Genomic DNA, 23,059 nt, shown 5'->3' on the forward strand with positions numbered 1-23,059 from the left:
CATTGGCTTCAAATTAAAGTCACCGGCTGCATTAGCCTGTAGCAAGAGAGTCAGCTTGCCCTTTGAAGCTTTGAAGCCAGGCATTGACTTCTCTAGCTATGAAAGTCCTAGTTTGCATCTTTTTCCAATATAAGGCTGTCTCATCTACATTGAGAACCTGTGGTTTAGTGTAGCCCCCTTCATCAGTTAGCTAAGCTAGGTCTTTTAGATAACTTGCTGCAGTTTCTACATCAGCACGTGCTGCTTCACCTTGTACTTTAATGTTATGGAGACGGCTTCTTTCCTTAAACCTCATGAACCAACCCCTACGAGCTTCAAACATTTCTTCTGCAGCTTCCTCACCTCTCTCAGCCTTCAGAGAACTGAAGAGAGTTCAGGTGGTCCACTGGATTAGGCTTTGGCTTAAGGGAATGTTCTGGCGGGTTGATCTTCTATCCAGACCACTAAAACTTTCTCCATATCAGCCATAAGGCTGTTTCACTTTCTTATCATTCGTGAGTTCACTGGAGTAGCACTTTCAACTTCCTTCAAGAACTTTTCCTTTGCATTCACAGCTTGGAAAACTGTTTGGCACAAGAGGCCTTGCTTTCAGCCTATCTTGGTTTTCGACATGCCTTCCTCACTAAGCTTAATCATTTCTAACTTTTGGTTTAAAGTGAGAGACATGAGTCTCTACCTTTCACTTGAACGCTTAGAAGCTATTGTAGGGTTATCAATTGGCCTAATTTCGATATTGTTATGTCTCAGGAAATAAGGAGGCCTGAAGAGAGGCAGAGAGATGGGGGAACAGCCGGTCGGGGGAGCAGTAAGAACACACACAATATTTATTAAGTTTGCTGTTTTATATAGGCTCAGTTTGTGGCACCCCAAAACAATTACAATAGTAACATCAAAGATCACTAATCACAGATCACCTTAAAAGATAAAAGAATAATGAAAAAGTTTGTAATATTGGGAGAATTACCAATGTGTGACACAGAGACACAAAGTGAGCACATGCTATTGGAAAAATGGCACCGATAGACTTGCTGGATGCAGGGTTGCCACAAACATTCAATTTATAAAAAATGCAATTACCTTCAAATCACAATAAAGCAAAGTGCAATAAAACGAGATATGCCTGTAATTTAAAATACTAATACTAATAGGTATGAGTAGATGGGAGTAAAGACAAATCAGTTTGCCAATCCCAAAACTGCTGAATTGTTTAAGAACAAACCTAAGTTCTTGTTAAGATTCTTGCTGAGTTATACATTAGTTTGATAAGCATGTAGACTATTCTATGAGGAATGGGATATGTGCCTTAAAAAAAAAAAAACTTATTGGAAACATGTCAAGCAAATTCAGAATAAGAAAAGAATATCATCCTATGGGTATTTTCTCTATAAAAGCTTAAATCAAGGAGTTGGACACCCAGCCTCTGTGCCTGAATCATTCCCAACATCCTCACCAGTCATCCTCCCACTTTTGCTTGCGGAGTTCTAATCATGAGAAGTTTGTTTCCTTACTAGAAAGATGATTTCTAATGTCATTTTATGTGTGTGTTTGTATGTGTTTTGGAGGGAAAATCCGTCTCCCTATAACTTTGACTAATCCTGGTTCCTTAAGGCAGACAAAAATGGTCTACTTCTTTTTCCTTTTCCACATGACAGTCCTTAAAATATTTTAAGACAATTTTCACATTTTCCCTGGAACTCCTGTGCTCCAGGCTAAATGTCTACCACTTCCTCAATCAACCCACATGCAATTCTATGTTTTTAATTTGGCATGGTCCATGTTGAGTTTCTAAGTAAAGGGGGAGAGAGTCTTAGTCGCTTTCTCTGGTTGAAGCATTTACTTTGCTCTTCAAATATGTGATGCTCAGACCTGAACCCAGCCAGATCAGTGTAGGGTGGATAAGGTTGTCCACTCCCTCATTACATATTCCACACTTTCATTAATGTAATCTAACATTGCATTATTAATTTTTTTGAGGACCATTATTGATGGTTATTAAACTTATGCTCAAAACCAAACCCAGTGCTACTGAGTTGATTCTGACTCACAGCGACCTTATAGGACAGAGTAGAACTGCCCCATAGGGTTTCCAAGGCTGTAAATCTTTTACGGAAGCAGACTGCCACATATTTCTCCCCCGAAGGGCTAGTGGGTTTGAACTACAAACATTTTTGGTTAGTAACTGAGTGCTTTAACTACTGCACCCCCATTAAAAAAAAACCAAACCCATTGCCACCAAGTCGATTCCGACTCATAGTGACCCTACAGCCACAGCCATAGTCAGCTAAATTATTAGCTTTTTCCTTCTGTCGCTTCTAAGCCTGGTATCTCCTGTCTTATTCTTATGCATTGATTTCTTTGAACCCAAATTAAGTGTTTGACATTAATTGTTATTAAACCTCATTTTATTTGATTCAGGCCATCTTCAATGCCTGTGGAGATTTTTGTTTTTAATTCGGAATCTACCACCTAATATATTTACTATCTCTTTAGATTTTGATCACATGCTTTCAACAATAAACAAATTGACAAGACAGAACCAAGAATGGTGCCCTGTGGTATATCAGTTGATAGGGCAGTTTTCCCTCAAACCTGACATTCAATCAGTACTCATAGGGCACCATCATCAATCAGTTAAAAGAGCATGTGGTTGTTCTGAGTCCCCATTCCTTTACCTTGTGTTCTCAGTACAGCCACATGCTATATTCCTTCTGAAGGAATGAAAGACTTTATCAGAAAACTTGTTGAAGCACATCCCCACTTGGTCTACTGCTTTTCTCTTCTACTACATTAGTAACTCTTGAGGAAGGGGAGAGCAGCCTCTGACTGTCTTGGAGAGTGCTCTTGGCACTATCAGTGAGTCTTTGATATTACTGCTAGCTGGCCTGACACTCATGATTAAACTGTGATGTTCTCCTGTTGAACATACACATTTTTACAGAACATCAACATCAAACAAGGCCACTTTGTCACCATGATAGATAAAGACAATGACTCTGTAATCATGTCTGAGCAGAGACAAAACATGAATATTGTCCAAGCCACAAATACCAAGCATCCTTCTCTCCGAGCTAATGTAAATGATGGCTGCATCTTTGGCAATTACAACCTTGTCCTCTCTCCAGCCTACCTATAGATAAGATTTACAGAGATACTTAATCATAGAATTACCTCTGTTTTCTAGCAGTACTCAGCCTAGGACAAATTCCCACTTCCCTATAGCTTACCCCAAATCACTCAAACAATGGCCAAATCTTATAATAGGTTCTTTCTAACACATTCTTACTGCTGACATGTCCCACAGTTTCCCATAGAGAGTATTATCCCCCCGTGCAATGATAAACTCAACTTATTCAACTACAGGTATATTCTTAGTGGTCGTTGACTGAGGGTCATTGACGCCCTGTCAGAAAAGAAGGAAACATTGTTCTTCTGAAATCACACACACACTTAACAGATTTATTATTATCACTTTTGCTCTGGGGTCAGCCATGAGTCCAGAATCACAGAACCCTATTACTGCTCCCTGCAGTAAGATCCAAATGGCCCACTGCCTTTCCTGTCAGGAAGAGGTGGCCTTCTCTTACCTCTTTATGGCCATGGCTCTGCTTATGATGGTGCAAGCACTAATGGTGGAAACTAGGGCAGAGCCTATGCTATTCTGGCCCTGTGTCCCTCTGCACAAGTCTTCTGCTTGTGCTGCTGCCACCAAATCCAATGATGCTTGAAGTGGCATAAAGAAACTACTTTGCTTGTGGTGACTGTGGTATCTGGCTCTGGGAGAGCAATTCTTCTCTTGAGTCGTGGGCAAGCCTGGCTCATGGGCTGAGGCCAGGGGTGGGATAGAGATAAAAGCGTTTCTCCCCTCTGCAGTACCCAGCTAGAACCAGACTCACTGAACCAGACCCAGCATTACAAATATTGTATTCATATGTAGCTTGATATATTCATTTAGTTTCAGGGAATGTCAGTGCTTTCTTGGCTCTGGATTATATTTGCACTTAAATTCGTGGTTTTTTTCTTTGTTACTAGTTTACTTACTAACTATTGTTTCTTACATTATAACTGCCTTTCTTTTTCCATTTAGTTCAATAAACATGTATTCAGCATCTACTCTAGAGCTGGCCATTGTGGAGAATACAAAGATGATTCGAATGTAGCTTCTGATCTTAAGAAGTATATAATCTAGAAAGGAGAATGAGACATGTACATAAATAACTGGGCTTCATTCTTTTAATCAACAAATATATATTAATCACCCACTCCAAGCGACACACTGTAACATAAGTTACATGCTGATAGATTCTACATGGGAAGAAGATGAAGTTCAAAGGATAATAATCGGTTAATGAATATTTTCTATGTGCTTGGCACTGAACCAATAAATTTTACCTAAATCATCTCTCTTCATACTCAGAATAATCCTTTGAGATTGATATTTTACAGAGGAGATAGCCATGGCTTTGGAACAACTTGCTAAGACTCCAAAGCTAGTAAGTGCTGGAGCTAGGATTCTAACCCAGACGGTCTGACTTCAGAGCCCATGCCCTGAACAGATATTTGTAGTTTATGTTGGGTTATTCTTTTGGCCTACAGTTTCTTGGGATGTTGCTGACCTCTGAGAATTTCTGCTTGGGAGAAGTTTAGGAAAACTACAATGAGACCAGGCATTTTAAATGACATTTGATTTTTTTTTGCCTGCAGTTGCTTCATATAGGAGCATAGCGACGGCAGTTATGACTGTACTCCCGTTGTTCTATGTATTCTGTACAGTCTTGGGAGGTTATTTTTAATGCAACATGCCAGAGTGGCAAGTTGAAAGATCCATAGTAACCAGCTAACAGTAACAGCAGGGCCTGCCAAGTAAAAGTTCCGTAAATCAGTCATAAACGCAGTTATAAAATCAGGGCCAGCGTCGTGTGCATGAGGGAGTGTCCTTGGAGGAGGCACAATTCACGCACAGTTTTATGGGATCTCCTTGAAATTCCATGAGAGTAAAGAGCTCTTGTAGCAAATCAGTTTGTTGTTTTTTTTTTTTAAAGGGGAAAAAAGGAAGAGGCTTCCTGTAATTTTATTCTAATAGGGAACTTTCTCCCATGTGATCAATTAACTTGAAGAAGCTAAGGAAAATACACTGGCAGAAATGGATGCTTCAGATACCAAGTGCCCTCCTTTCTCATATTTTTAATATTTTTAGAATCTTTCCTTTTCCACTACCACAGCCCACGTTCAGGCCTTAATAACTTGGTGTACTGAAAAGACTCATAGCTTTTATCTATTCCCTCTTCAGTCAACTGAATTCATAACAGTAAGGATCCCCTCAGGCAGAATTTTTAACCCTTTAAGTGAGAATTTTACAAGGAGCTCCCAAGTGCTACCAAACCCAATAAAAGCTCACAATTTGAAACTCGGGGGGTTTTCTCATGAAGTAGACTTATAGCAAACTCTTGGTGGGAGCAAGATGCTTTTACTTGGTTTTTGAGAATTGTGAGGCTTTGGATTAAGGCCTTTCTTATCAGGCAATGAGTATATTGCCGATGGATACTAACAAATAACGTATTACCTTTGAAAAGTCACCACAAGCAAAGTATTCTCCTTATGCCACTTCACACATCATTGGATTTGGTGGCAGCAGCAGCACAAGCAGAAGACTTGTGCTGAGGCACACGGGGCCAGAATAGTATAGACTCTGCCCCAGTTTCCACCATTACTGCTTGAATCAGCATGAACAAGGCTGTGGCCATGCAGAGGCAGGAGAAGGCCATCATTAGCTTCTTGGTGGAATCACTGGATAACGTAAAAGCTTAACTCACTCAGCTCCTAACCAAAAGGTTGGAGGTTTAAGACCACCCAGAGGCACCCTGGAAGAAAGGCCTGGTGATCTACTTCTGGAAAATCAGTCATTGAAAACTCTGTGGAGCACAGTTCTACTCTGACACACTTGCCATGAGTTGGAGTTGACTCGACAGCAACTGGTTGGTTGGTTGGTTGATCCTCTTGGCAAAGGGAGATGCTGGGTGGAGGTAGGAGAAGATTGGAGAAATCTGAAAGGAAAACTTTTGGGGCCACCTGAAGAGCAATTTTAAACTCAGAGAAAACCCCTCTACCTATATAACATACGTTATTGGGAAAGTGTGATTTAGCTTATAACTTTACAAAAACATTGGGATTGGTAGAGTGAGGTGTGGCTGTGTAACCAGAAAAGATAGAGATAAGTAGAAAGCGTTTTCCTAGATGTTTGTTCAGGACACCTACCTTTGATTGGGGAATTCCCCACGTCAGGTTTTCCCAGACAATGAGATTCTTGTTGAACAAAAGGGAGTTATAAGGCTGAGTTTTCTGTTTACTATGAAAGTTTTTATTTTGGAGGCTTTAATACCTTGGAGAGTTTTAAAAAGAGTATACATCAAAGGGGCAAAACAGTTTCAGAACTTAAGCTTTCCAACCTCGTGTATCAGTTCATGAAGTATTGAAGGAGGAGAGTCCCACTGAAGTCATACCTTCTGTTACGCTGGCTACACTTCTGAGTTTTAAAAGTTGAAGGGATGTGAAGGCCTAGGCTTTGAAAAGGAAAGTCATCTACATACCATTTGCTATTGTGGGTGCTACACTCTAAAACTTGGATTTGAGTAAGAAAAGTTCGCATGGCTAGAGCAGCGTGGTAATAAAACAAACATCAGTGAGTATCATCATATGACCACGTTTTACCTTCCTTAATTAGAGATTACATATCTGGCAACCTAGTTTATTGGACAGCAGATAAGAAGCAGGAGTTATGAAAAATAACTCCTTGAGAAAGTAAACTTTTTGGTACAAACTCTACACATACTAAGGGCCACAGACAATTCTCAAAAAGTGTCTCCATACTAAACTCTTCCAGTAAGTTTAGTAACCCAGATTTCTAGCACACAGTAAATTTAACAGCAAATTAAAAGGGAAGGAAGAATTAATAGTGGTAGGTATTTTTAAGTGAAAAAGGACAGTGTAACACTATAAAAATTCAGTAAAAGGGCTAACATGGTATAAGGTTCTGAGGACATTTCAGACGCAAAAAAAAGAAAAATCCACTAAATCTCAAATGTATCCTCTGAGTCTGAGGATACCATTCAGTTACTATACATTCAAAATTGATGTTTATATGGATTATTTGGATTCATCAAAGAATGTTAAAATATGTTCCAGTACTCTGATTAAGAAGTTAAGAAAGTATACTCAAAATTGTACAAAGGTTTCAGTCCGAAATGCTTGTGATTTTAACACTTCGGCCACTTAAAGGTGTCTGTTATCTGGGGGAATCGATGCCTAACTCTGATATTTCATCCAGGTGCCATTTCCTTTAGAATGAAGTTCATTGTCAATTTTTTCCCAAACAGATTTCAACATCAATTATTAATCCTGTAGGTTAACAGAGGAACAACATGGCAACAAAGTGCTTTGAAAACAGCTTCTTGTGATTTGAAGATTAAATAAATCATTAAATTAAATTACTCCATAATCAAATGTTTATGACCGTTTAAAGTTACTCACCCGGTGGCACTCTGTAAAGAACACCGGCCAAATTATGTCATAAAATGAACTCTATCTTATCACCTTAAAAGCTGCTTGTGGTTCTTCCTATGGGGATGCTGGCTGTTCAAGTTGGCAGAGAACAATCCCATGTGTAAAGAAGCAGCTGTAAATAGGGTATCAGCTGCCTTCCAGGAAGCAGAGGGTCAATGGCCTAGTCCACCAGTTTTCTTTGTTTTTGTCTTTTAAAGTTGCTACTGAATGGACTCCAACTCGTGATGACCCCATGTGTGTCAGAGTTGAACTGTTCTCCATAGCGTTTTCAATAGCTGATTTTTGAGAATTTACCAGGAGTTTCCTCTGAGGTACCTCTGGGTGGACTTGAACAAGCAAACTTGCAGTGAGCAGCTGAGTATATTATCCATTTGGGTCACCCAAGGACTCTGCACAGTGCACCAAACCAAAAAACCAAACCTGTTGCTGTCAAGTCAATTTCAACTCATGGCGACTCCATGTTGAATTTTTTTGTAATTCTTTCTTAATATTTGAATATGGAGTGCTTTTGTCCACTTTAAAGGCATTTAACAGTTTTTACCCCATCAAAAAGTCGGGGGGGCGCGGAATAAAGCTATCTTTAGGGTAAACACAAGTTGAGTTTAGAACTTCAGAAAAGTTGTCACTAGTTAATGCTCAGTTTGCCAGTGTGTTGAAAATAATAAAACCCAGTTTATAACGTACGGCTATCATCGTTATTTCATGGCAAACAATAGCATTTCCACTTTCCATTCTAAATTGAGCCAGACAACTGAAGAATAAATCATATTAGAAAAGTATGTTTCTTCCTGTTAATCTGAGCATGTTAAGATTTATCAATTTTTTTATCTCATAATTTAATGTGGTTTTCTTCTATCTATTCCTTATCAGAAATACAGATGGATTTCTTTAAAAAAAAAACAAAACACTGTTTCTAATGTATTAGCAAACTCTGAAACTTAAAAAAAGAATCTAACTATAAAAAGAAGCATGTATGACATTCTATCAGCGGATAACTTGAATAGGAAACAAACAAATAAACCTTGTTGTTTGGCTCAAGGTCATTGTGGGTGCCATTCCATGAGAGCGATTGTAAGGAACATAAAATTGGTCCAATCCGTAGAGTTTGAGTTTTAAAAAGTCATCAACTTTTAGGGTTTGAAGGAATCTCAATGGTCGATGTGGGCCAGCAGCATTAGCATCGTCTGGGAGCCTGACAGAAACATGAATTCATGGACCTCACCAGCCCAGGACAGAAATTCTGGGGGTGGAGCATAGAAGTCTCTGGTATAAAGCTCTCCCAGGTGATTCTGATGCGTTCTGAAGTCTGAGATCCATCTGTTGATTGACTTTCCTCCCTGACCTTATTGCTGAGTGTCACTGACTCTGCATTGAAGACATAGAAAGACATTCATTACCTTTTAAGGCAACTCATGCCATATTTGGACAACTGACTTTTCTGAGATCAATCTTCTGAATAATTCACTGGTTATTCATGCCCCCAAATCTCTCTTTTGTGTCCTAAGTCAACTCATTATGAGCCACATAAACAAGTTCAGCCCCTTTTCCTTTGTTGTAATGTGAGAGAGAGCCCTTTGGAACAGACAAGTTCGGTGTTTGAATCCCAGCTCTATCATTAATGGATGTGTGCCTTTGAGCAAGTTATCTGACCTCGCTGAGTTTCAGTTTTCTCGTTTATAAAGGCAGGATAATATTAGTATCTGCTTTACAGAGTTGTGGTAAGGATTAATTGAGATAGTGCATGCATTTAGCTCACAGTGAGTACCCATTAAATGGTGGCAGTATATGATTATTGTCCTAGGTGATGACATTAAAAAATTAAGATACTATCACATTCCCTCTCACCCTGTTTCTTTCCAAACTAGATGTACCCAGTTCCCTCCATTATCCACATTCTGATGTGTTTTTGGACCCTCTCACCATTTTGTTTTTCTCTAAGTACCTCAGCCTTTATATTGATGTCCTTACCAAAGTGTGACCCCTGGAACAGAGTTCCATATTCCAGATTGGGTTCGATCTCTCCCAAATTGAATATGACTACAGCCTCTTTGTCTTAAATACTATTCTTTTTGTTAATGTAGTCAAACTTTGCTATTTTAATAGTCATTTCATCCTGTGGACTCATACTGACCTTGCTTTCAATGAAACCACTGGTCTTTTAAAACATGTTATTTTTTAATTATATAAGTGATATATATTCAATAAACAAAAGGAGAATAATAAAGCCACCAAAATCCACTGCACAGAGGTAACTATGGTTAAAATTTTGACATGTATCTTTCTAAACTGTAAAAAAAAAAAAATTTTATTAGGTAGTAATTTTTTTGGAACGTAGCTAAGACTTCGGAGCCTGAGAGGCCTACATTCGAAAACTGGCTAGCTGTCTGACATTTGAAATATTGTATAATCTCTTCTAATACCATTTCTCATATGTAAAATGGAAATAATAACATCTACTTTATTAGTTGTTATGAGATTTAAAGGAGATGCTGTTGTAAACCACACACACACATTTGTACAATACCATTAACCGGCTGATAGAGCTTAATCATATGTTACCAGTTTCAAGAAATTTATTTTTACGTCATTAAAATTTGAAATAGCCACATACACAAAAACACAATTTACACAACTATTCCTTATTTGGCACATTTTGAGTGCATGTATGTGTGTGTGTCTTGCCATTATTAACAATTCTGTGATTAATACCCTGGTAGCCAAATATGTACACCTTTGATTATTTAGCTAAAATGTTCCTGAAAGTGTTATTATTAGGATGAAAGGTTTGCATGGTTTTAAGAGTTCCAATTCATACCACAAAAGTGTTCTAGAAAAAATTAGCAATTAACTCTTTGACCTGAAGTATATGAAAATGCCTGTTTCTTCACACCCTTGTCAGCATTTAGAATTACCATTCTTTCTGTCATTATCAATTTGATAGATTGGGGGATTACTGTTTCAATTTGAATTTCTTTGATTAACAATGATGATAAACAGTTTTATTTATTCATTAGTTGTTTATATTTCTTCTTTATACAGTTGTCAGTTCAGGCCAGCTCAAACCTGAACCTTTAAAACACACACACACACACACACACACTCTCTGTCTCACACACGCACACACACACACACATACACACACACACTGTTCCATGCCTCTCCCATCCTGTATTTGTACACAGCGTTTTTTTATGGGTCAGAGTGCAGGAACTTACATTTTCCCATTGTAATCATCTTGTTAAATTCAGCCAAACGTTTCAGCTTCTTGGATCCTGATTCCCTCATCCTGTGTTTGCTGTCCTTTCTGGTTTGTTGTTAACTCCAAAGCTGATAAATCTGCAAAATATATTTCTATTCTCATCTTTCAAAAAAAATGTTGGCAGGACAGGGCTCTCTCCGCCCAGAGCTTGTGGCACTCCTTCAGGAACAGCCCCGTCTTCACATCCATCCCTTAAGGTGATGGTTTTGCAAGATTACTTCCCGGTAGGCAGAACTGTCACCACCACTGTGGATGTTGTTGGAATCTGGAGGGTTCACCTCTCAGCCTCAGACCTGATCACTGCAACTGTGTGTTGAGATCCCCTGATGCAACGGGATCACAAAGCTTCTATTTCTCTGTTGGCTGTAAATATCTAAGATGCTGGTGATAGTATCTCACTTAGACTTCTATTTCTTTCCTCATGCCTGCCACAGTTTCTTCTTCATAGCAACAACTTAATGAAAGTGTTTAAAATTAATATAAACTTTCTGGTCATTTTTCACGTACGGACAAATGATTCACCTCCCCTCCCCCCACAGTTAGGTCTATCAATCATATATGTACGTATATGTTGTTTGTTGTTGTTAGGTGCCATCGAGTTGCTTCTGACTCATAACAACCCTATACACAACAGGACGAAACACTGCCCAGTCCTACACCATCTCCACAATTGTTGTTATGCTTGAGCCCATTGTTGCAGCCAGTGTGTCCATCTATTTTGTTGAGGGTCTTCCTCTTTTTTTCGCTGATGTCCTTCTCCAGGGACTGATCCCTCCTGATAACATGTCCAAAGTATGTGAAACTTAGTCTCACCATCCTAGCTTCTAAGGAGCATTCTGCTTGTACTTCTTTCAAGACAGATTTGTTCATTCTTTTGGCAGTCCATGGTATATTCAATATTCTTCACCAACACCGTAATTCAAAGGCGCCAATTCTTCTTTGGTCTTCCTTATTCGTTGCTTGGCTTTCACATGTGTTTGAAAACACCATGGCTTGGGTCAGGCACACCTTAGTCTTCTAAGTGATGTCTTTGCTTTTTAACACTTTAAAGAGGTTTTTTGCAGCAGATTTGCCCAATGCGATATGTCGTCTAATTTCTTGACCGCCACTTCCATGGGTATTGATTGTGGGTCCAAGTAAAATAAAGTTCTCCACAGCTTAGGTCTTTTCTCCATTTATCATCATGTTGCTTATTGGTACGGTTGTGAGGATTTTTGTTTTCTTTACCTTGAGGTGTAATCCATACTGGAGGCTGTAGTCTCTTATCTTCATCAGTAGGTGAGTGCTTCAAATCTTCTTTATTTTCAGCAAGCAGGGTTGCATCATCTGCATAATGCAGGTTGTTAATGAGTCTTCCTCCAATCCCGATGCCATATTCTTCTTCATGTAGTCCAGCTTCTTGTATTATTTACTCAGCATACAGATTGAATAAGTATGGTAAAAGGAAACAACCCTGACATACACCTTTCCTGACTTTAAACCATGCAGTATTCCTTTGTTCCGTTTGAATGACTGCGTCTTGATCTATGTACAGCTTCCTCATGTGCACAATTAAGTGTTCTGCAATTCCCATTCTTTGCAATGTTATTCATAATTTGTTATGATCCACACAGTCGAATGCCTTTGCATAGTCAATAAAACACAGGTAAACATCTTTCCGGTATTCTCTGCTTTCAGCCAAGATTTATGTGACGTCAGCAATGATATTCCTCCTCATTCCACGTTCTCTTCTGAATCTGACTTGAATTTCTGACAGTTTCCTGTCGATGTACTTGCTCCAACCACTTTTGAATGATCTCCTGCAAAATTTTACTTACAGTTAGGCCTATCAGTCATATATATGTATATATATATGTGTATGTGTGTGTATATATATGTATATATATCTTCAATTAACTGGACTCAACAACAATGAGAAACCCCAATTAATTAAAGAATGTTATCTATCCCATTGCTGAAAAAGAAGTGAAATGGCAAGAAAAATCCTTATATCCTATATATTTTGAAGAGTACATTCTTCGTTTTCTGCACTCATGAATCTACATTAAGAATTTATTTTTGGAAGAGGAATCTGAAGCTTGACAGTTTCTAAGTCATAAAACACAGATTAAATTACTTTCTTTAATAAGAAAAACATACCAGTACATTTTAAAAAATATTTTCAAGGAGGCTGAAACTTAAAAACATACTTTTGATTAACTTTATTCAGAGCACATCAGTTTCAAGCATTCTAAAAAACCAAAACCAAACTCATTGCCATCCAGTTGATTCTGACTCATAACGACCCTAAATGACAGAGTAGAATTGCTCCGTAGAGTTTCCAAGGGTGCAAATCTTTTTTTTTTTTTTATTGTGCTTTAGGTGGAAATTTAAAATGCAAATTAGTTTCTTATTCAAAAATTTATACACAAATTGTTTTGTGACGTTGGTTGCAATCCCCGCAATGTGTCAACACTCTCCCCCTTTCCTTTGCCATTTGTCCAGTTTTCCTGTCCCTTCTTGCCTTCTCGTCTTTGCTTTTGGGCAAGTGTTGCCCATTTGATCTCATATACTTGACTGAACTAAGACGCACATTCCTCAAGCATGCTGTTTTGTTTTATAGGGCTGTCTAATCTGTGGCTGAAAGGTGGGCTTCTGGAATGGCTTCACTTCTGAGTTAACACGGTGTCCAGGGGCCATAGCCCTGGGGGTTCCTCCAGTCTCTGTCAAAGTAGCAAGTCTGGTCTTTTTTGTGAATTTGAATTTTGTCCTACATTTTTCTCCTGTTCTGTCAGGGACCCTCTATTGCGATCCTTGTCAGGGCAGTTGGCAGTGGTAGCCAGACATCATCTAGTTCTTCTGGGCTCAGGCTGGTACAGACTGTGGTTCATGTGGTCCATTAGTCCTTCAGACTAATATTTTCCTTGTGTCTTTGGTTTTCTTCAGGCTCCTTTGCTCTGGATGGGATGGGACCAATAGATGAGCACTCATGAGCTTTGAAGACCCCAGGCTTTGCTCACGAAAGTAGGATGCAAAACATTTTTTTATGAACTATGGTATGCCAGTTGACCTAGATACCGTCCAACACCATGATCCCCAGCCCTTAGCCCCAGTAACTCATTCTATCGAAGTTCTTGTATGTGTCTTAACCCCCTGCCGTCGAGTTGATTCCGACTCATAGCGACCCCATAGGACAGAGTAGAACTGCCCCATAGTGTTTCCAAGGAGCGCCTGGCGGATTTGAACTGCCGACCCCTTGGTTAGCAGCCGTAGCACTTAACCACTACGCCGTAGGAAGCTTTTATGACTTTGCCTTTGTCAGGTTGTACTGATTTCCCCTATATTGTGTGTTGTCTTTCCCTTCACTGAAGTTAACAGTTGTCTGCTATCTAGTTAGTGATTTCCCCTCTCCACTCTTCCCCACACTCGGTAACCATCAAAAACTGTTATTTTCTGTGTGTAAACCTTTTCTTGAGTTTTTATAATAGCGGTTTCATACAATATTTGTCTTTTTGTGATTGACTTATTTCACTTAGCATAATACCCTCCAGATGCATCCATGTTGTGGGATGTTTTGCAGGTTCATCATTGTTCTTTATCGCTGTGTAGTATTCCGCTGGGTGTGTGTAACATAATTTGTTTTTCCATTCATCTGTTGATGGACGTTTAGGTTGTTTCCATCTTCTTGCTATGGTGAATAATGCTGCAATGAACATGGGAGTGAATATGTCTATTCATGTGACAGATCTTATTTCTCTAGGATATATTCTGGAGCAGGATTGCTGGATCCTATGGTATTTCTATTTTTAGCTTTTTTAAGGAGGTGCCGTATTGTTTTTCATAGTGGTTGTACCATTTTACATTCCCACCAGCAGCGCATAAGAGTTCCAAGTTCCCCGAAACCTCTCCGACATTTGTTATTTTCTGTTTTTTTGATTCATGCCAGTAGTATCAGGGAAGATGGTGTCTCGTTGTAGTTTTGATTTGCGTTTCTCTAATGACTAATGATCATGAGCCTTTCCTCAGGTGTCTTTTAGCCGGCGGAATATCTTCTTTGGTGAAGTGTCTGTTCATGTCCTTTGCCCATTTTTTAACTGGATTATTTGTCTTTTTGTTTTTGAGGTATTGAGGTATTGTTGAGGTATTGAGCTGTAGATTTTAGAGATTAGACCCTGTCAGATATGCTGTAGCCAAAAAATTTTCCTAATCTATAGGTTCCCTTTTTATTCTTTTGGTGAAGTCTTTTGATGAGCATTAAGTGTTTAATTTTTAGGAGCTCCTAGTTATCGAGTTTATCTTCTGGTGTTTGTTAGTTATGTTTGGTATTAGGGCCCCAGCATTGTCCTTATTTTTTTTTATCATTTTAAGTGTTCTATTTAAGTCTTTGATACATTTTGAGTCAGTTTTTGTTTTGGGTGTGAGGTATAGGTCCTGTTTCATTTTTTACAGATGGACATTCAGCTTTGCCAGTACCATTTGTTAAATAGACTGTCTTTTCTCTATTTAATGGACTTTGGTCCTTTGTCAAAGATCAACTGACCATAGGTGGATGAATTTACAACTGGGCTCCTGATTCTGCTCCATTGGCCTATGTATCTGTCATTGTACCAGTACCAGGCTGTTTTGACTACTGTGGCTGTATAGTAGGTTTTGAGATCAGGTAGTGCAAGGCCTGTTTGTTCTTCTTCAATAATCCTTTGCTTATCAGGGGCACCTTTCCTTTCCATATAAAGTTGGTGATTAGTTTTTCCATCTCATTAAAGAATTCTGTTGGTATTTGGATCGGGATTGCATTTTATCTATAGACCACTTTGGGTAGAATTGATGTTTTCAGTGTTGAGTCTACCTATCCATGAGCATGTATGTTTTTCCATTCATATAGGCCTCTTGGTTTCTTGCAATAGTGTATTGTAGTTTTCTTTGTATAGGTCTTTTACCTTCCTGGCTAGACTTTTTTCTAGGTGTTTTATCTTTTTAGGGGCTATTATAGTAGCATTTTCCTGATTTCCTTTCCAAAGTTCTCTTTATTGGTGTATAGGAATCCAACTGATTTTTGTATGTCGCTCTTATATCCTGCTACTCTGCTGAATCTTTCTATTAGTTCCAGTAGTTTTCTTGTGGAGTCCTTTGGGTTCTCTATGTATGGTATAGCATCTCTGAATAGGGATAGTTTTGCTTGTTCCTTTCCAATTTGGAAGTCCTTTATTTCCTTTTTTTGCATTATTGCTCTAGCTAGGACTTCCAACACAATGTTAGGAGTGGTGATAAACAGCATCCTTGTCTTTTTCCTGTTCTCATGGGGAATGCTTTCAGCCTCTCTCCATTGAATACAATGTTGGCTGTTGGTTTGTAAAGATGCCTTTTATTATGTTGGGGAATTTTCCTACTATTCCAATTTTATTGAAAATTTTTATCACAAATGGGTGTTGGATTTTATCAGATGCCTTTTCTGTGTTGATTGAGTTGATCATGTGATTCTTTTGTTTTATTTATGTGGTGGATTATGTTGATTGATTATCTCAAATTGAACCATCCTTGCATACCTGGTACGAATCCTACTTGGTTGTGGTGTAGCATTTTTTTGATATGATGCTGAATTTTGTTGAGAATTTTTTGCATCTGTATTCATGAGAAATATTGGTCTATAATTTTCTTTTTATGTGATGTCTTTACCTGGCTTGGTATCATGGTTGCATTGGCTTCACAGAATGACTTTGGGAGTATTCCTGTCTTTTCTATGCTCTGAAATAGTTTGAGTAGTGCTGGTGTGAACTCTTCTCCGAATGTTTGGCAGAATTCTCCAGTGAAGCCAGCTGGGCAAGGGTTCTGTTTCTGTAGGAGTTTTTCTTAATTACCTCTTCAAGCTTTTCTCTTACTATGAGTCTGTTCAGATTTTCTACTTCAGTTTGTGTTAGTTTAGGGAGGTAGTGTGTTTCTAGAAATTTGCCCACTTCCTCTAGGTTCTCAAATTTGTTAGAGTACAATTTTTTCTACTATTCTGTTTATCAACCTTTTTGCTTCTGTTGGGTCTCTTGTAAAGTCTTCCATCTAATTTCTTATTTGGGTGGCTGGTGGGTTCAAATCACTGGCCTTTCAGTTAGCAGGCAAGTGCTTTAACCACTGCACCACAAGGGGTTCTCTCAAGCATTCTGGTTACTTGAAATTTCCTATGTTTCCCTTTATCTGAAGTGTAGCTTTATTTAGGTTTCAGTGCCATGAACATTTTGATCATTAGTTATTTGCTCAAGCCTAGAATCTGTATTTCTTGCCTTGGGAAAGTTCTAAGCACTTTTCAAACTGTCTCATTGAATCCTCACCATAGAGAAATGTACAGAATCTTTTGAGAAGACAATAATTCACATGGATTTCTAATGCTGAGTACAATAATTTTTAATATCATACTTATTTGATAAGTACAATGATAAAACTAGATTTAAACACCTAATACTTACGTTGTTGCTGTTTTGTTAGGTGCCATCAAGTCAGTTCCAACTCATAATGACCCTATGTACAACAGAACAAAACACTGCCCAGTTCTGTACCATCCTTACAATCATTGCTGTGTTTGAGCCCATTATTGCAGCTACTGTGTCAGTCCATCTCATTGAGGTCTTCATCTTTTTCGCTGATCCTCTACTTTACCACGCATGATGTCCTTCTCCTGATCACATGTCCAAAGTATGGGAGATGAAGTCTCACCATTCTTGCTTCTAAGGAGCATTTTGGCTCTACTTCTTCCAAGACAGATTTGTTTGTTCTTATGGCAGTCCATGGTATATTCAATATTCTTCGCCAACACCATAATTCAAATGCATCAATTCTTCTTCTGTCTTCTTTATTCATCCCCCATCTATCGCATGCATATGAGGTGATTGAAAATACCATGGCTTGGGTCACATGCACCTTAGTCTTCAAAGTGACATCTTTGCTTTTTAACACTTTAAAGAATTCTTCTGCAGCATATTTGCCCAAATGCAATATGTCATTTGATTTCTTGACTGCTGCTTCCATCTGCATTGATTGTGGATCCAAGTAAAATAAAAAAGTCCTTACAACTTCAATATTTTCCCCACTTATCATGATGTTGCTTATTGGTCCAGTTGTGAGAATTTTTGTTTTCTTTATGTTGAGGCATAATCCATACTGACGGCTGTAGTCTTTGATCTTCATCAGTAGTGTTTCAAGTCCTCTTCACTTTCAGCAAGCAAGGCGTGTCATCTGTATAACGCAGGTTGTTAATGAGTCTTCCTCCAATCTCAGCATATAGATCATTTGTTCAGCTTAAAGATTGAATAAGTATGGTGAAAGGATACAAACCTGATACATACCTTGCCTAATTTTAAATCATGCATTGTCCCTTTGCTCTGTTCAAACAACTGCCTCTTGGTCTATGTTCTGATAGCTTAATACTTATAGCTCTTATTAAAATAACAACACAATGACACATTTAGAAATTTAATACAAATAAAACAATGTAATTCAGACAAACAATATATTCTTGGTGTGATGGGTAGTTTTGTTTGAACTTTGGGTTCAATATAGTAAAGAAATATTTGTGTTGACTTGATTCTTTCTATTTTGAGCACTATAAGCCGTTGTTTAAATCATCATCATATTAAGATCATTAGTTTTTCTCTTAATCAGTGATCTTGTTTTTAATATTGACCCTTTGTTTTGATGGGCCAATCATTTGAATAATGCAGTATATCCACTCCCAGTGTGCATGTGGTCTTGACTGCTTCTTTCTGTCACCACACACATTGTGATGGCTGGACTTTCCCGTGCCTTTTTTCTATTTAAATGACTCTGAACCTCATTTGTGCAGCTTGTCATGAAGCCTTTTGTCTTTTCATGTGGCCAGAATGAGATTATAAACACAAATAAAACACGGGCACTACAATTTTCTGGTGGCGGTTATAGCTGGTCATCCATATACTCTCAACACATTTTTAAGTTACCTTTCCAATTTTGATGGAAATGAAAATTCCAAATTAAAAAATTCAAAAACAACTTCACAAGAGCTGACATTTTGAGAAATATTGTGGGAGGCATTATTATTCCTATGTTATAGACAAGGGAAGTAAGGCTTAAAGAGGTTCCAGAACTCACTCACAGTCATGGTCACATAGCCAGTAAGTGGCAGAGCCAGAATTCAAAGCCAGGCCTATCTGACTGCAAAACAATGCCTGTCATTACTGTGCCACGCTGCTGGGAGAGTGTGATAAGCAAGTGTATCATGTGGGATGTCAGAGTTACATATTTCTGGAGTTATCAAGGTAGAAAGAGTCCTGATTTTTATTAGCATCAGCCTCTTATTATTTAGAATCAGTAACACACCAGGTTATTCATCAGTCCTTTTATTTTTCTCTTATGTGATTAGTTTTGCAGGGAAGAGGCAATGACATGGGGACAGTTATCAGATGATTGATTGTCTGGTTTGATTTTGCTGACGTGACTGACTGGTGGGTGCTCCCCTTCTCTGTTACCAGGCCATGCATGTCCTTCCAAACTGTGCCTTTGTTGGGCGCTACTATGGTTTCCTAAGCCTCTGCTGTACACACAAGATCAGTGCTGCTTCTTCATATGCCTTCACTCACTTGCGATTTCAGACAATACATATTTTCTCAGTGTTTACTCTGGGGCAAGCACCGTGCAGATTCTGCAGCTATAATGATGAGCAAAATAGACATGGTTCATGCATTCAATATACTCAGTCTTGAGTCTTTACAATAACACTATGCGGTAGACATTTGTATCCCCATTTTACAAACAAGTCAGCCAAAACTTAGAGAGGTTAGGTGACTTGTTCAAGATTCATCACAGTTCTATCAGTATATGTAGTTTGGATATTTCAAGGCAATAGATAACAGATATTATTTTTCTTTTTCTCACTTATAGTTCGCATACTATATACATCAAGGAGAATCAAAAGTCATTAATTTGGAAGAATATTTTCACGTCCATTGTGAAATAGGTCTACTCTCTAAACAGCTACCTTCCATCTAATTGTCATTAACCATTAAAAAATTAGCCTTCCATCAAAATGACAGCACTAAAAACTTATTTATCTATAATTACCCTGAATGTAAATGGACTAAATGCACCAATAAAGAGACAGAGAGTCACAGACTGGATAAAGAAACACGATCCATCTATATGCTGCCTACAAGAGACACACCTTAGACTTAGAGACACAAACAAACTAAAACTCAAAGGATGGAAAAAAGTATATCAAGCAAACAATAAGCAAAAAAGAAGAGGAGTAGCAATATTAATTTCTGACAAAATAGACTTTAGACTTAAATCCACCACAAAGGATAAAGAAGGACACTATATAATGATAAAAGGGACAATTGATCAGGAAGACATAACCATATTAAATATTTACGCACCCAATGACAGGGCTGCAAGATACATAAATCAAATTTTAACAGAACTGAAAAGCGAGATAGATACCTCCACAATTATAGTAGGAGACTTCAACACACCACTTTCGGAGAAGGACAGGACATCCAGTAAGAAGCTCAACAGAGACACGGAAGATCTAATTACAACAATCAACCAACTTGACCTCATTGACTTATACAGAACTCTCCACCCAACTGCTGCAAAATATACTTTTTTTTCCAGCGCACATGGAACATTCTCTAGAATAGACCACATATTAGGTCATAAAACAAACCTTTGCAGAGTCCAAAACATCGAAATATTACAAAGCATCTTCTCAGGCCACAAGGCAATAAAACTAGAGATCAATAACAGAAAAACGAGGGAAAAGAAATCAAATACTTGGAAAATGAACAATACCCTCCTGAAAAAAGACTGGGTTATAGAAGACATCAAGGAGGGAATAAGGAAATTCATAGAAAGCAACGAGAATGAAAATACTTCCTATCAAAACCTCTGGGACACAGCAAAAGCAGTGCTCAGAGGCCAATTTATATCAATAAATGCACACATACAAAAAGAAGAAAGAGCCAAAATCAGAGAACTGTCCCTACAACTTGAACAAATAGAAAGTGAGCAACAAAAGAATCCATCAGCCACCAGAAGAAAACAAATAATAAAAATTAGAGCTGAACTAAATGAATTAGAGAACAGAAAAACAATCAAAAGAATTAACAAAGCCAAAAGCTGGTTCTTTGAAAAAATTAACAAAATTGATAAACCATTGGCTAGACTGACTAAAGAAATACAGGAAAGGAAACAAATAACCCGAATAAGAAATGAGAAGGACCACATCACAACAGAACCAAATGAAATTAAAAGAATCATTTCAGATTATTATGAAAAATTGTACTCTAACAAATTTGAAAACCTAGAAGAAATGGATGAATTCCTGGAAAAACACTACCTACCTAAACTAACACATTCAGAAGTAGAACAACTAAATAGACCCATAACCAAAAAAGAGATTGAAACGGTAATCAAAAAACTCCCAACAAAAAAAAGTCCTGGCCCGGACGGCTTCACTGCAGAGTTCTACCAAATTTTCAGAGAAGAGTTAACACCACTACTACTAAAGGTATTCCAAAGCATAGAAAATGACGGAATACTACCCAACTCATTCTATGAAGCCACCATCTCCCTGATACCAAAACCAGGTAAAGACATTACAAAAAAAGAAAATTATAGACCTATATCCCTCATGAACATTGATGCAAAAATCCTCAACAAAATTCTAGCCAATAGAATCCAACGACACATCAAAAAAATAATTCACCCTGATCAAGTGGGATTTATACCAGGTATGCAAGGCTGGTTTAATATCAGAAAAACCATTAATGTAATCCATCACATAAATAAAACAAAAGACAAAAACCACATGATCTTATCAATTGATGCAGAAAAGGCATTTGACAAAGTCCAACACCCATTCATGATAAAAACTCTTACCAAAATAGGAATTGAAGGAAAATTCCTCAACATAATAAAGGCCATCTATGCAAAGCCAACAGCCAATATCACTCTAAATGGAGAGAACCTGAAAGCATTTCCCTTGAGAACGGGAACCAGACAAGGATGCCCTTTATCACCGCTCTTATTCAACATCGTGTTGGAAGTCTTAGCCAGGGCAATCAGGCTAGACAAAGAAATAAAAGGTATCCGGATTGGCAAGGAAGAAGTAAAGTTATCACTATTTGCAGATGACATGATTATATACACAGAAAACCCTAAGGAATCCTCCAGAAAACTACTGAAACTAATAGAAGAGTTTGGCAGAGTCTCAGGTTATAAAATAAGCATACAAAAATCATTTGGATTCCTCTACATCAACAAAAAGAACACCGAAGAGGAAATAACCAAATCAATACCATTCACAATAGCCCCCAAGAAGATAAGATACTTAGGAATAAATCTTACCAAGGATGTAAAAGACCTATACAAAGAAAACTACAAAGCTCTACTACAAGAAATTCAAAAGGACATACTTAAGTGGAAAAACATACCTTGCTCATGGACAGGAAGACTTAACATAGTAAAAATGTCTATTCTACCAAAAGCCATCTATACATTTAACGCACTTCCGATCCAAATTCCAATGTCATATTTTAAGGGGATAGAGAAACAAATCACCAATTTCATATGGAACGGAAAGAAGCCCCGGATAAGCAAAGCACTACTGAAAAAGAAGAAGAAAGTGGGAGGCCTCACCTTACCTGACTTCAGAACCTATTATACAGCCACAGTAGTCAAAACAGCCTGGTATTGGTACAACAACAGACACATAGACCAATGGAACAGAATTGAGAACCCAGACATAGATCCATCCACGTATGAGCAGCTGATATTTGACAAAGGACCAGTGTCAATTAACTGGGGAAAAGATAGCCTTTTTAACAAATGGTGCTGGCATAACTGGATATCCATTTGCAAAAAAATGAAACAGGACCCATACCTCACACCATGCACAAAAACTAACTCCAAGTGGATCAAAGACCTAAACATAAAGACTAAAACGATAAAGATCATGGAAGAAAAAATTGGGACAACCCTAGGAGCCCTAATAGAAGGTATAAACAGAATACAAAACATTACCAAAAATGATGAAGAGAAACCCGATAACTGGGAGCTCCTAAAAATCAAACACCTATGCTCATCTAGAGACTTCTCCAAAAGAGTAAAAAGACCACCTACAGACTGGGAAAGAATTTTCAGCTATAACATCTCCGACCAGCGCCTGATCTCTAAAATCTACATGATTCTGTCAAAACTCAACCACAAAAAGACAAACAACCCAATCAAGAAGTGGGCAAAGGATAT

This window comes from Elephas maximus, chromosome 8 (assembly GCF_024166365.1).
Source record: "Elephas maximus indicus isolate mEleMax1 chromosome 8, mEleMax1 primary haplotype, whole genome shotgun sequence".
NCBI lineage: Eukaryota > Metazoa > Chordata > Mammalia > Proboscidea > Elephantidae > Elephas > Elephas maximus.